This window comes from Scardinius erythrophthalmus, assembly GCF_964197995.2.
Source record: "Scardinius erythrophthalmus genome assembly, chromosome: 2".
Lineage (NCBI taxonomy): Eukaryota > Metazoa > Chordata > Actinopteri > Cypriniformes > Leuciscidae > Scardinius > Scardinius erythrophthalmus.
In genome coordinates this window covers 35,976,916-35,989,020 of record NC_138222.1, presented here as the reverse complement: position 1 = coordinate 35,989,020, position 12,105 = coordinate 35,976,916, and the positions used below count along the sequence as shown (strand labels likewise).

Genomic DNA, 12,105 nt, shown 5'->3' with positions numbered 1-12,105 from the left:
CATATTAAAAAGCAGAGAGAGCTCAGCTTTAGAAGTTCTTTGTTTTAAACAGGACTTTCTTTATTAATAAAACTATCACATTTGCTCTGCAATGCTGTGGGTTGCCACTGAGCTTTTATCTCTCCTGAGAAACAAAAGGGGAAATTAAGCTCTGGGGCGGCCATTTTCAAACTTCAGTCCAACTAATGACTAACCATGCAGAGCTCTCCAAAGCTGTCTCTCCCTCCCTCCCTCTAGCTAGACTTATCACTGTGCCGTATATGATAACATATTATTAAAATTTCTTCTCTCAATATTACAGTTGCTCATTATTAAGTAGCAGCTGAGAGGAGATGAGAGTACAAGTCCAAAATGGAGGGAGGCGTGTGTTATGGAGGCAGAGGTGGGATGTGTTTGTGAACCACAAGGTCATGAAAGGATTCAGTGATTAATGCATTTTGTTATGTGTGCGTATGTGTGTATGGACGTGGGTGGGTGGATGTTATGTTGTATATCTGATAGGTGTCATTTTCAACTACACCACTCTCTTTTGTCCCCTCCTCTCTCGTTGCTGCTTTGAGTGACGCTGCGTGTGATTTTTAATGACAGCTGGAACAAATGGGTTGTAATGAGGTGACCTTGCCATGTAGTTTGTTTGCCTCACCAGTTTCTCTCTCATTCTCTCTCTGGCCAGAGGGCCATGGATCATGCGTTTGAAGTCGTGTGAGGATGAACCAGCTGCAGGGGTAGGTAATGAAGCTTTTGGTTGCTTGGCGAGTTGGTACCAAGTCGCTGATGCCTATAGCTGGTAGTCTTTGTTTGCTTTGAAATAGTTTGTGTTGTACATGTTGGTCTTTCTTCTAGATGCTTCTCTCTTTGTGTAAAATACATTATTCTGAACCCTTTGGTACAGTACATATGGATGCACAATTTATATATTTGAAGACAGCAGACAAACTATAGTGACTAATATGTGTTCACTAGTTAAAGGTATAGTTCACAGACAAATCTAACTTATATCCTCATTTACTCAAACTCAAAAAGAAAAATGTTGTTCCTAACCTGACTGCAGAACACACACACACATAAAAAAAAGTTTTGTGAAATGTTGTTCCACAGAAGAAAGTAAGCCACACAGTTTTGGAACAACATGAGGATGGCAGAATGATCAACTACCCTTTAAAGCAGCTGTCAAGACCATATAGTAGATAGTTGTGTCATTACATTGCCCTATCAATTCCCAGCTAGCATCAGTTAAATCAGATGAATCATTTATTTAAATAACATGTTTGCTGCATCAATATTAATTGGATAAAAAGTTCCATACACTGTTTATTACTGAGATTCAGTGCCAGTAAAGCTGCTTATTTGTCTGGACAGAACTCAGGATCTAAGCATGTGAAAGCATATTCACACCCCATACCTCCTACTGCCTTACTTTTAGCCAAAATGGACATCCTCCCGCTGTGTCTCAGGGCTCCCGCAGGAAAAAAGCTGCAGCTGGCGACCAGCTTGCCAGATCTTACTTCCTGGATGTGCATACACTTGGCTTTGGGACAGAGAAGCCATCGAATTAAATGAATCTGCTTTGATTGTTTCTCAGTGATATTTACTCTGATGAAAGTGATTATTTTTCACAAAAGAGTTGATTTTGACTTAATATAAAATTGATATTATTTTCAAAATGTTATTTTTGGTATTGTGAATTTGCTTGCATCGAGTGCAGTTGTTCAAAGGGATGGTGAAATGAATTAATTACTTTAAATTTATTATTATTTGGATTTGAGAATGTATTTGTATTTGGTTGGTCCCCCATTTACTTTAATGTCAGCAGCACTCGAGCTCACATAAACTCCACAAGTATGTGCAAAAACTTAGGATCTTGAATCCAGTGGTGGAAAGTAACTAATTACAAATACTTTCGTTACAGTACTTGAGTAGATTTTTAGATTTTTTCTACTTTCTTGAGTATAATTAAATTGTGGTACTTAAAACTTTAAAATAAAGTATTCAACTTCGCTACATTTATTTTTCACCAAAAGTACAGAGTACTTTGACAAAGGTGCCGACGGAGCAACAGAGCGAGCTTACATTTCACAAACAGTGTTGCCAACTATTTTCAAAGGAAAGTAGCTAACGCCTCCCCTAAAAGTAGCTAAATGTCGCTAGATGACGTCATACGTCAATTAGCATATTCATGACGTCATCGCGGCGTACTTTCGTTCTGCCTGCCTAATGTTTTTTCTCATTAAAATCATGCCTACATACTATATTTTAATATAATATAATATAATATAATATAAAATAATATAATATAATATAATATAATATAGGCTATATAGCCGAATGTCCAATAAAGCTGTTCTCATTTACTATATTTTTTTGTCAGACAATAGAACGAGTAGCTATTGAATGACTATTTTTTATATGTGTAAAATTATCTGAACTGAGAGAGTTCGGGAACTGAACTAAAGCACTGTGATAGTGAGTATTACAAGTAATAAGCACAAGAAAAGAAAGGAAAATAAAATGTTCAAACTAAATACTTTAAATATAAACAAAAGATAAGTGATAAGTCCATCCGTGGAAACAACACTGCTCATTCACGTCTGTTAGCTGCCGTGCTGCTGCCCTCAGCCATTCACAGAACAGGGTAGACGCAGAGAGAGGTGTGTGACGGCAAGGAGAAAGCAAACCTCGCGCTCGCAGGACTCATGCTGGCAACATTTGGAGGTTACTGAGGTTTGTTCAAAAAGTAGCTAGATTAGTCGCTAGTCGCTTTTTTGAAAAATTGTCGCTGAAGGGGTCTGAAAAGTCGCTAAAAATAGCGACAAAGGCGCTAAGTTGGCAACACTGTTCACAAAAACTTTTCAAACGACTGTGTGCGGTGGAGGCTGAGCCCTCAGCCCTGCACTTCAGCCAATAACAGACAGTTCTGAAGCCCTTCAGCCAATAACAGACAGGTCTGACTCGGGTGCAAAACCAATCAAAACTTCCAGTTCAGCTGGGGGGCGGGGCGTTTAAACCGCGCTTTGACATTCAATCACTGGTGCTCGTGTTTAGAATCCGTATTGCTAACGTTTCAATATTTTATTGAATATAAGTGAGCTATGCTCATATTCTGATTTTAAAATGTAATTGTGGCAACTCCTGAAATGGGTCACCCCATTGATATTACCAGAGCATTGAGCAGTTGAAGTATCATAACATGGACACCGTTATTGGGCTTGGACGGAGCAAGAACAATGTAAGTGTCTTGAAAACATTAACACAGTTCAACTGAAAGGTAAAGCTCGCCCTCTTTAACGATACAGTTAAACTAAATGTATGAAGCAAACTTTGTACAAAGCTGAAAAACCCTCAACAACAGTGAAATAAGATCGCATGATTTGTCTGTCAATCAGATGCATGTAAAAGCAATAGTAGGCTCCCAGCACATTTTCGGTAGAACAAAAAAAAAAGAAGAGCATTTAATTTAACGTTAACCATACCCCACTTAATTTTTTTAATTTTTTTTTTTACTGGGACTTTTTTATTCATACTACATCTCTCTTTTTTATCGGACCTTTCACTTAACCTTCTTTGCTTTCAAATATGAAATTATTCAAATAAAAAACATTCAAATGATCTTACCTGGACTTACTTTTAAACATTAGTAATAAAACATTTTCTCTTGACAACAGGGAAAGCTAGTATGTTTGCTTAGCATACCGTCAAAAACTACAATTTATGAGTTTAATATCATGTTTTGCTTCAAAATCAAAATGACTTGAAATTACTTCTGTTGTTTCATGTGTGAGAATATATTATTTTATTAAATCATTTAATACAGGCTATGTTGATTAGCATTGCATTAATGGGTTAGTTCACCCAAAAATTAAAATTAGCCCATGATTTACTCACACATAATTAAATGTCCTGGCTCCTCCAAGTTGAATGGCTGGAAAAAATGTAAAACCCAAAAAAGTGCATCCATTCATGATAAAACAAAAATACTCCACATTGCTCCAGTGGGTTAATAAAGGCCTTCGGAAGCGGAGCCATGGGTTTTTGAAAAATACCCATATTTATAACTTTATAATCTAAAATAACTAGCTTCAGCCAGGCGATCGTACGCATACTAAGCAAATTAACTTGCACCAAAAGAGTTACCTGTGACACATGTATGATGTAGAATGTAGGAGTATTGTAAGCTTAGACGCCTCTCGTGGTTTAAACAAATAGGGCTTTGCAACAAACTGAAGCTCCTCTTCTATAATATATATACGTTGTGCATCGAGTCAGGGGTTAGTCTTCCACCGTAAATCGATGCGTATGGACGGTCGTCTGGCTGAAGCTAGTTATTTTAGATTATAAAGTTATAAATATGGGTATTTTCCTTACACAAACACATGGCTTCACTTCAGAAGGCCTTTATTAACCCCCTGGGGTAAAAGTGGAGCACTTTTATCATGGATGGGTGCACTTTTTTGGGCTTCAAATTTTCTCTAGCCATTCACTGCCATTATAAAGCTTGGAAGAGCCAGGACATTTTTTAATATAATTCTGATTGTATTCATCTGAAAGAAGAATGTCATATACACCTAGGATGGCTTGAGGTTGAATAAATCAGGGGCTAATTTTCCTTTTTTGGTGAACTATCCCTTTAAAGACATACATCATTCTTATGAAAATACCTAAGATATCGCTATCATGTGTTTGTCTTCATGTTTCTTCAGTCAAATGTCTTTCAGTCAAATTTGCATGTTATTATATCCATATTGGCATTTCCTGAAACGTCATAAGTGAATCATTCTATGAATCTCACTTGTGGACTTTCTGCGTGAGTTATGAATCAGTGTGTACTGGGCTTCCAGTAGGAATGAAACAGAATTGACATGAGAGTGTTTAGCGCTCCATATCGCTATCATCTCCCCATTTTGGGTAAAAATAGAAAAATAATACTAAAGTACTTTGTAACGTAGTTACTTGTACTCTTACTTGAGTCATATTATTTTTCATTACTTCTACTTGTACTCAAGTAAATTATTACTTAAGTAGCAATACTTTTAACTAACCTTTAACTAACTAAGTAAATATGCCTTAATTTCGCCACATTTTCTAATTTCTGGAGGTTGCATCTAGGATCCACATGCTCCTCAAGACAAACTCCTCCACAAAGTTTTGAACCCCACTGTGTACAGATAACTCATTAAATGTTCCTAATCATTCAGATTGGTAATTGTAGCATTAGCGCTGCATAGGGTGACCACCCATCCCGCTTTGCGTTGTACCGCACAGCATGTTCACCCCTTGTCCCGCACGTCGCATATTGAGAAAATGTCCTGCATTTTCATCAGTCTGTTGGTTTTTAATTATCATATTTAGAAAACGTGCATGCGTTCTTTTGCCTTTTTAAGAAAGCATTTTATTTATTCTTTTTGAGGTGTAGTTTTTCACCTATATTTAACAGCGCTTCGTCAGAAGTACAAATACAACAGCCGTTTTTTAAATCCTATCCAATGGTTGAGAAGAAAGGAGTAAACATGGCCACTAGTAGGTTGTGACGGCTGTCAATCAAAATGTGGACCGGTGATTCATTCCATGTGTTCCCTGTCAGAAAACAAATGAATAATTCGGTCAATTAAAATTTTCATTTAACAGAATTTATAAACTTGTTGCCTGCTGTGGTTGTTTTGATTCACATCCTTTCTAAAAAATAGGAGTTTTTGGTTTAATATATTCTTAATATATAAGACTGTCAATGATCTAATTTCGTGTTGTTTTATATTTTATTTGTTCATTGTTTATTTTGTTGGATTTTAGTTGGACTTGGTCAGAACTGTTTCAAAAATAGTTATCTGCATGATGCCTACTGCCTTTGGGCTCAGTGATGTTGAATTTAAATGACATTTAAAATAAAGACATGTTATGTTACATTGTGATGTAATGGTGTTTTCTGGAAGGGACTAAAGAACAAAGTATTTTTATCAGCTGAAAGGCAGAATACAAATGTTTTTATTACGTTAGATAGGCATAACAGTTTCAGGTTATGTTTTAGTGTTGGTAACATGTCCCAAATTGTCCCACACAAACTTATAATCGTCCCACATTTGGTTTGTTTGATGGTGGTCAACCAAGTGCTGCAGGATGACTAAAAGTTACTAGTGGATTAGAATATTATGCAAAGTATATACAGGTTTTGCCACTCATTTTTAATATTATTTATTAAAAAATGTATATAAAGTGTAAAGTTATGCTAAATTAATAGATCTTGAAAGAGAAATAATTTGACTTTGTGCTTCATGTTTTTGTTTGGATGCTTTCAGAGATCCTATCAACATACCTCAGTGTTAAAATAGATGCTTTTGGTGATGAAATGAAAGCTTTAGTGTAAGTTCTGCCAGGAAGACTCAATTGTTACTGTACGTCACTTATTACCTTCTCATCTATCCAGTTGTGTTCTAATACTTGGTAGTATAAAAGATCGGTACATACACATGTCTCAGTTCGCAGATGCTGACGCCTACATTAATTTGCTCGCATTCAGTTGCCAACCAACATGTCTCAGGACACGCATATTGTTTTGCGATTATTCAGATTCCGACAATGAATTTGTCCAGCCGTCTCCTCCAGTTCGCGCATTCAGTGCCGTGACTCCCCATGGGTGCAGTGGTCTTCGTATGATCAGCACTCTTGAGGCTGCCGGCATACCCATCAGCCAAGGACTATCAAGAGAGGATCTGCTTCTTCTGGCCCAAAACACCCTGGGTAATCCTCCAGTTTCAATTTATACGACCCCAAAAGCCTCAACCTTGACAGCTCAGCATAACCAAGCCGGCAGGAAGAGAACTGCAAAATCATCCTCACTCCATCCAGCAAAAAGAACCACGCTGCCTGCACGGGTACCATCTTGTCCACATATCGCCGATCCCACTGACGTGAATCATCAGCTCATCCACGCAGTTCAAAGTCTCTCTCAAACGGTTAAAGGATTAGAATCGAAGATGGTGAATTTCAAACATTCCTTCGCTAATCCTAACCTCAGCTCGAATCCGGTCACAAACTCTTCAGCTATTCCACAGTTCTGTCCTCCTTTCGGATTAAAGGGATGGTTCAGAGTAATTTCAACCTTTAACTCAAGATTAGACTGGTCTGTTACTGTCACTGAACTGCTCGTCCGTCATTTCGGCGGCCAAAAAATCTTGGCTTGCGCTGTTTGTAGCTCTCATGGACACTCTGCATAATTTTGCCCTAAAGCATTCGCTAACCATGATCTGCCCGCTGTCCGTGGTGCTGAAAATGTAAGACTCTCTTCCAACAGCAGAGGTCGCCCTGTTGCAGAATTCACCGGTGTTCCTTTATGTAATAATTTTAATGAGTCTGTTTGTTTTTTTTCTAATTGTAAATTTGCTCACATTTGTAGTGTTTGCAGTAGGAGTGGGAGAAAAAATCGATTCTTAGATGCATCGCGATGTGGACGTGGACGATTCTGAATCGAATCACAAATGTTAAAAATCGATTTTCTATAAGTTAATTGATGACGGAATGTTGACGGAATGCAAAAGGTGCCTGGACAGTCTGTGGCGTGCAGCTGTGCACATACTGTAACAGAGCATGTTGCATTCATAGCGAGAAATATGACAGTCACCCTCTGCATTAAAATCTAGCGTAACTTTGGCTTCTATGAAGTTGAAGGGAAAAAGGACAAGTAGGGTTCCAGACTGCGACCAAATCGGCGACAAGCACGTGTACGTTGTCCAAGTGATAAGAGCTGCAACTTCTGTTACATACGAGAAACTTCAAACGGCAAACGAAGCAAAGTGAAACGAAACCGCGCTATTCATTTGAGCTGCGCTGTGCGGAATGTTGAGCGCGAGCTCAGAACATGAACATGAAATGGCGCGAGCTCAGAACAGCTGTACTCGTGGGCCGATCTTAATTAAGCAAGACTGTTATTACACAGCGCTGGAAGATCCAGTGAGAAAGCATTTGAATTCACCACAGATTTAATTAATAACATCGTAGTGAGATCTAATTGCAAGCATTCAAATTTGGTGTAGAATTCTGTTATAAACCACACATGTCAGATCAAACAGCGCTGACGTGGAAACCAGGAAAACTTTAAAAGCTTCCACCCACCTTGGAAAAGGCAAAGCAAATTACAAACTTTATCGCAACATTTATTGCCAAATCACTTCCATTAGTTTAATTAATCACATATATTGGAAGTAAATTCATTATGGATCATTACAAATACTTTGCTTTAAAAAGTACCAAGTAGTCACACAGTGAGAAAAAATAAAATCTGTTCACAACATCACAACACTCTGAATCGTAATCGAATCGAATCGTGAGGTGCCTAGAGATTCCCACCCCTAGTTTGCAGGGATCCGCACCCGAAATCAGTCTGTCCACGCTGGTACAGACCTGCAAACCACGGGAAGGCCCCAATTCGGAAAAAATTCTGAATAGACACCCATCAACTCCTGTTAACGTTACAATCCTTTCATGCTACCTCTTTTCTCACCCTGATCCATCCTTTGTAGACTATTTAATCACCGGTTTGTCCCAAGGGTTTCTGGTGGGCATCCTTTCCCATCTCACCACCTCTTTTGTAGCAAAAAATTTGCAATCAGCTATAACTGAACCTGACATGGTTTCAGTCCTGCTAGAATAAGAGGTTAATAAAGGATACATCATTGGCCCTTTCGCTTCTCCTCCTTTCTCTCCATTTCGGATCAATTATATCGGCGTCGCAACACGTAAATATTCCGGCAAAAAACGTCTTATATTTGACATGTCTTCTCCACATTCTACCAATGCAGCAAGCATTAATGAATGTATTCCCTTAACACCTTTCTCTCTACATTACGCCTCGGTCGACAATGCTATTCAGTTAATTAAGTTAGCTGGTCAAGGCGCTTGGTTAGCTAAAGCTGACATCACAGACGCTTTTAAAACCATGGCAATTCACCCCTCAGATTGGCCTCTTTTCGGAGTCAAATACAATTCAAAATTCTATTTCGCTGTAAGGCTCACATTCGGGTGTAGAAGTAGCCCTCATATCTTTAATAGTCTTTCCGAAGCTCTGTGTTGGATCCTGCTGAATGTCTGTAAGCTTCCTTTCGTCTTGCATTTACTTTATTTTTTGCTGATTGATTTTCCATCTTCCCAATCTTCTATCCTCGACATACTTAAACAGATTTTTAGCAATGTCGGCGTTCCCCTCTCTGAAGAAAAAACACTGGGCCCCTCTACTTCGCTAGAATTCTTAGGAATTTCTCTCGATACAATAAAAATGCAAGCTTTACTTCCACACGAAAAGCTTCTAAGAATCAGGTCCTTTCTAGAATTTTTTTCCTCTTTATGCGTCGTTTCGAAGCGTGACATGCTTTCACTGCTCGGTCACCTAAATTTTGCCATGAGCATTATCCCTCAAGGCAGGGCTTTTATTTCTCGCTTGCTAACACTGGCTTATTCCATGCCAAATTTAAGCGATCCGCTCCAGCTAGACGAAGGATGTCTGTCTGATATCAGTTTTTGGACCCGTTTGTTAAATGATTGGAACGATATTTCTTTTTTTCCACAGTGATGCTTTCGAATCATCCGTAGATATACTTCTATTCACTGACGCTGCCCCCTCTATTGGCTTCGGGGGATTCTTTCAAGGGAAACGGTTTGCTGAGAAATGGCCAAACAATTTTTCCCAAGACGGCTTCCAGCTCCACGCTCTACGAGATTTATTCTCTAGCTGTAGCTAGCTTTATTTGGGGTTCAGTGTGGTCGAGGAAACGTATCATGATGTTTTGTGACAACAAAGCCACTGTTGCCATCATCAGCAAAGGTAGATCGTCTTGCCAGATCTTTTTTGAGACGTTTAATCTGGCAATCAGTCATTTTTTGGCTTAATTAAGGCTTAATTAAGGCTGCTCATATCCCCGGCCACTGCAACGTCATTGCTGATGCGCTTTCTCGCTTTCATTTTCAGGCTTTCAGACAGCTTTGCCCTTCAGCCAACACGGATCCAACACCCTGCCCTTCCCTAGCAGTAATAATGTTAAATTAGACGATTTGCTTAAATCAGCCAGACATTGCATCTCTAAAGGCGTAGCTCCTTCCACATTTAAAGATTACACTTCAGCTTGGTCTTCGTTTTTAAAGTTTTGTTTTTCCTTTCAGATTCCTTTATTTCCCATCTTGATCACGACAGTCTGCTCCTTTCTCGTCTACAATTTTGAAAATCGCAAATTAAAAACTTCTTCCATTCGTAGATTGCTTGCAGGTATTACATTTTACGCAAAGTATTTCAATCCTGATTTTCCAAGTCTTTTCACTGCTACTTCCGTTCGCTTATTACTCAAAGGCCTAGCTAAATCCTCTAGCAATTCCCCAGATAAACAGCTGCCTTTATTGCAAAGATTAATCATCTCTGTCCGTAATGGTCTCTTTTCCACGTATACCAATATTTTGCTAGAAGCCGTGTTTTTATCTGGATTTATGTGTCCAGGGGAATTCACCTCAGTAACGAAACATTTCGATCTTGCCTGCGGTCTTTCCTTTTATGATTTACGCTTCTCATCTTATTTCTTACTATTTTTCTTATTTCTTATTATTTACTCTCTTTCTTAAGCACTCTAAGAATGACTCTGGATCTGGTATCACATTAACAATTTCTAAAATTAATAATAATTTCTGTCCCTTCTCATCCATGATTAAATTCCTTAAAATCTGTCTTAGATCCTCAGATCACTCCCCCCTATTTATCCTATTTAATGGAGCACCTCTCTCTAAGGCCTGGTTCAGGATTCATCTAGTTACTGTCCTCAAAAGCTGCAGTCTATCCCCCTCTCATTATACCGGACACTCCTTCAGGATCCGGGCAGCCACTACACCGGCTGAATGCGTTGTTTCTACGTCAGCTATCAAGATCCTGGGCAGATGGTCTTCCTCTGCATTTGAATCCTATATAAGATCTGATTCCAAAATCATCCTCAAAGCTCAGCAAGCCCTTTCCAGCAACGATTAAGGTAATCCTCATGTAATCCTCATGCAAATACTGGTGGTGGTATCATGCTCACACATATTACTCATCTATCCTGTCGATAGTCTTAGCTTGCATTTCCAGTCTAACATTTCCAGTGGCTAACGTGTCATTGCCTCTATGTGGCTTAGTGGCTATTGTCTTTGTGCAACCTTGTCTCTGTGTGGCCTTGTGGCCTATTGTGGTCTTGTCCTGTGTGCCTATCATGGCAGTGTGGCCCTTTGGGCATAGGTTCTGTGTGGCCTAGCAGCCTTGTCTCTGAGTGGTTTGTCTCTGTGTGGCATTCGCAGCCTTGTTGCCTATCATGCCCTTGTCTCTGTGTGGGTCTTCTAGGCCTCGTGGCATATCGTTGCCTGGTCCTGTGTGTGGCCCATCGTGGCCTTGTGGCCCTTAGCGGCATTGGTTCTGTGTGGCCTAGTGGCCGTTGTCTCTGTGTGGCCTTTAGTGGCCTTGTGGCCTATCGTGGTCTTGTCCTGTGCAGCCTATCGCGGCCTCGTGGCCCTCGTGGCTTTGGTTCTGTGTGGTCTACCATAGCTTGTGGCATATCGTTGCCTTGTCCTTTGTGCTTATCGTGGCTATGTGGCCCTTCGGGGCATAGGTTCCATGTGACCTAGCGGCCTTGTCTCTGAATGGTTTGTCTCTGTGTGGCATTAGTGGCCTTGTGGCCTATCGTGGCCTTGTCTCTGTGTGGGTCTTCTAGGCCTCGTGGCATATCGTTGCCTGGTCCTGTGTTGTGGCCCATCGCGGCCTTGTGGCCCTTAGCTGCATTGGTTCTGTGTGGCCTAGTGGCTGTTGTCTTTGTGTGACCTCATCTCTGTGTGGCCTTTAGTGGCCTTGTGGCCTATCGTGGTCTTGTCCTGTGCAGCCTATCGCGACCTCGTGGCCCTCGTGGCTTTGGTTCTGTGTGGTCTACCATAGCTTGTGGCATATTGTTGCCTTGTCCTTTGTGCTTATCTAGGCAGTGTGGCCCTTCGGGGCATAGGTTCCATGTGGCCTTGCGGCCTTGTCTCTGAATGGTTTGTCTCTGTGTGGCATTAGTGGCCTTGTGGTCTATCGTGGCCTTGTCTCTGTGTGGATCTTCTAGGCCTCGTGGCATATTGTTG

General features: G+C 40.1%; 1 protein-coding gene across 1 annotated transcript in view; it reads left to right on the top strand.

Moving 5' to 3' along the window:
- The first annotated feature begins 2,994 nt into the window (after nt 1-2,994).
- LOC308679579 (receptor-type tyrosine-protein phosphatase N2-like) overlaps nt 2,995-12,105 on the top strand; it is a 106,286-nt gene continuing 97,175 nt past the window's right edge. Inside the window, exon 1 of the mRNA XM_081347105.1 lies at nt 2,995-3,226. The gene's annotated coding sequence lies outside the window, so the exon portion shown is untranslated. The remainder of the gene's footprint in view (nt 3,227-12,105) is intronic.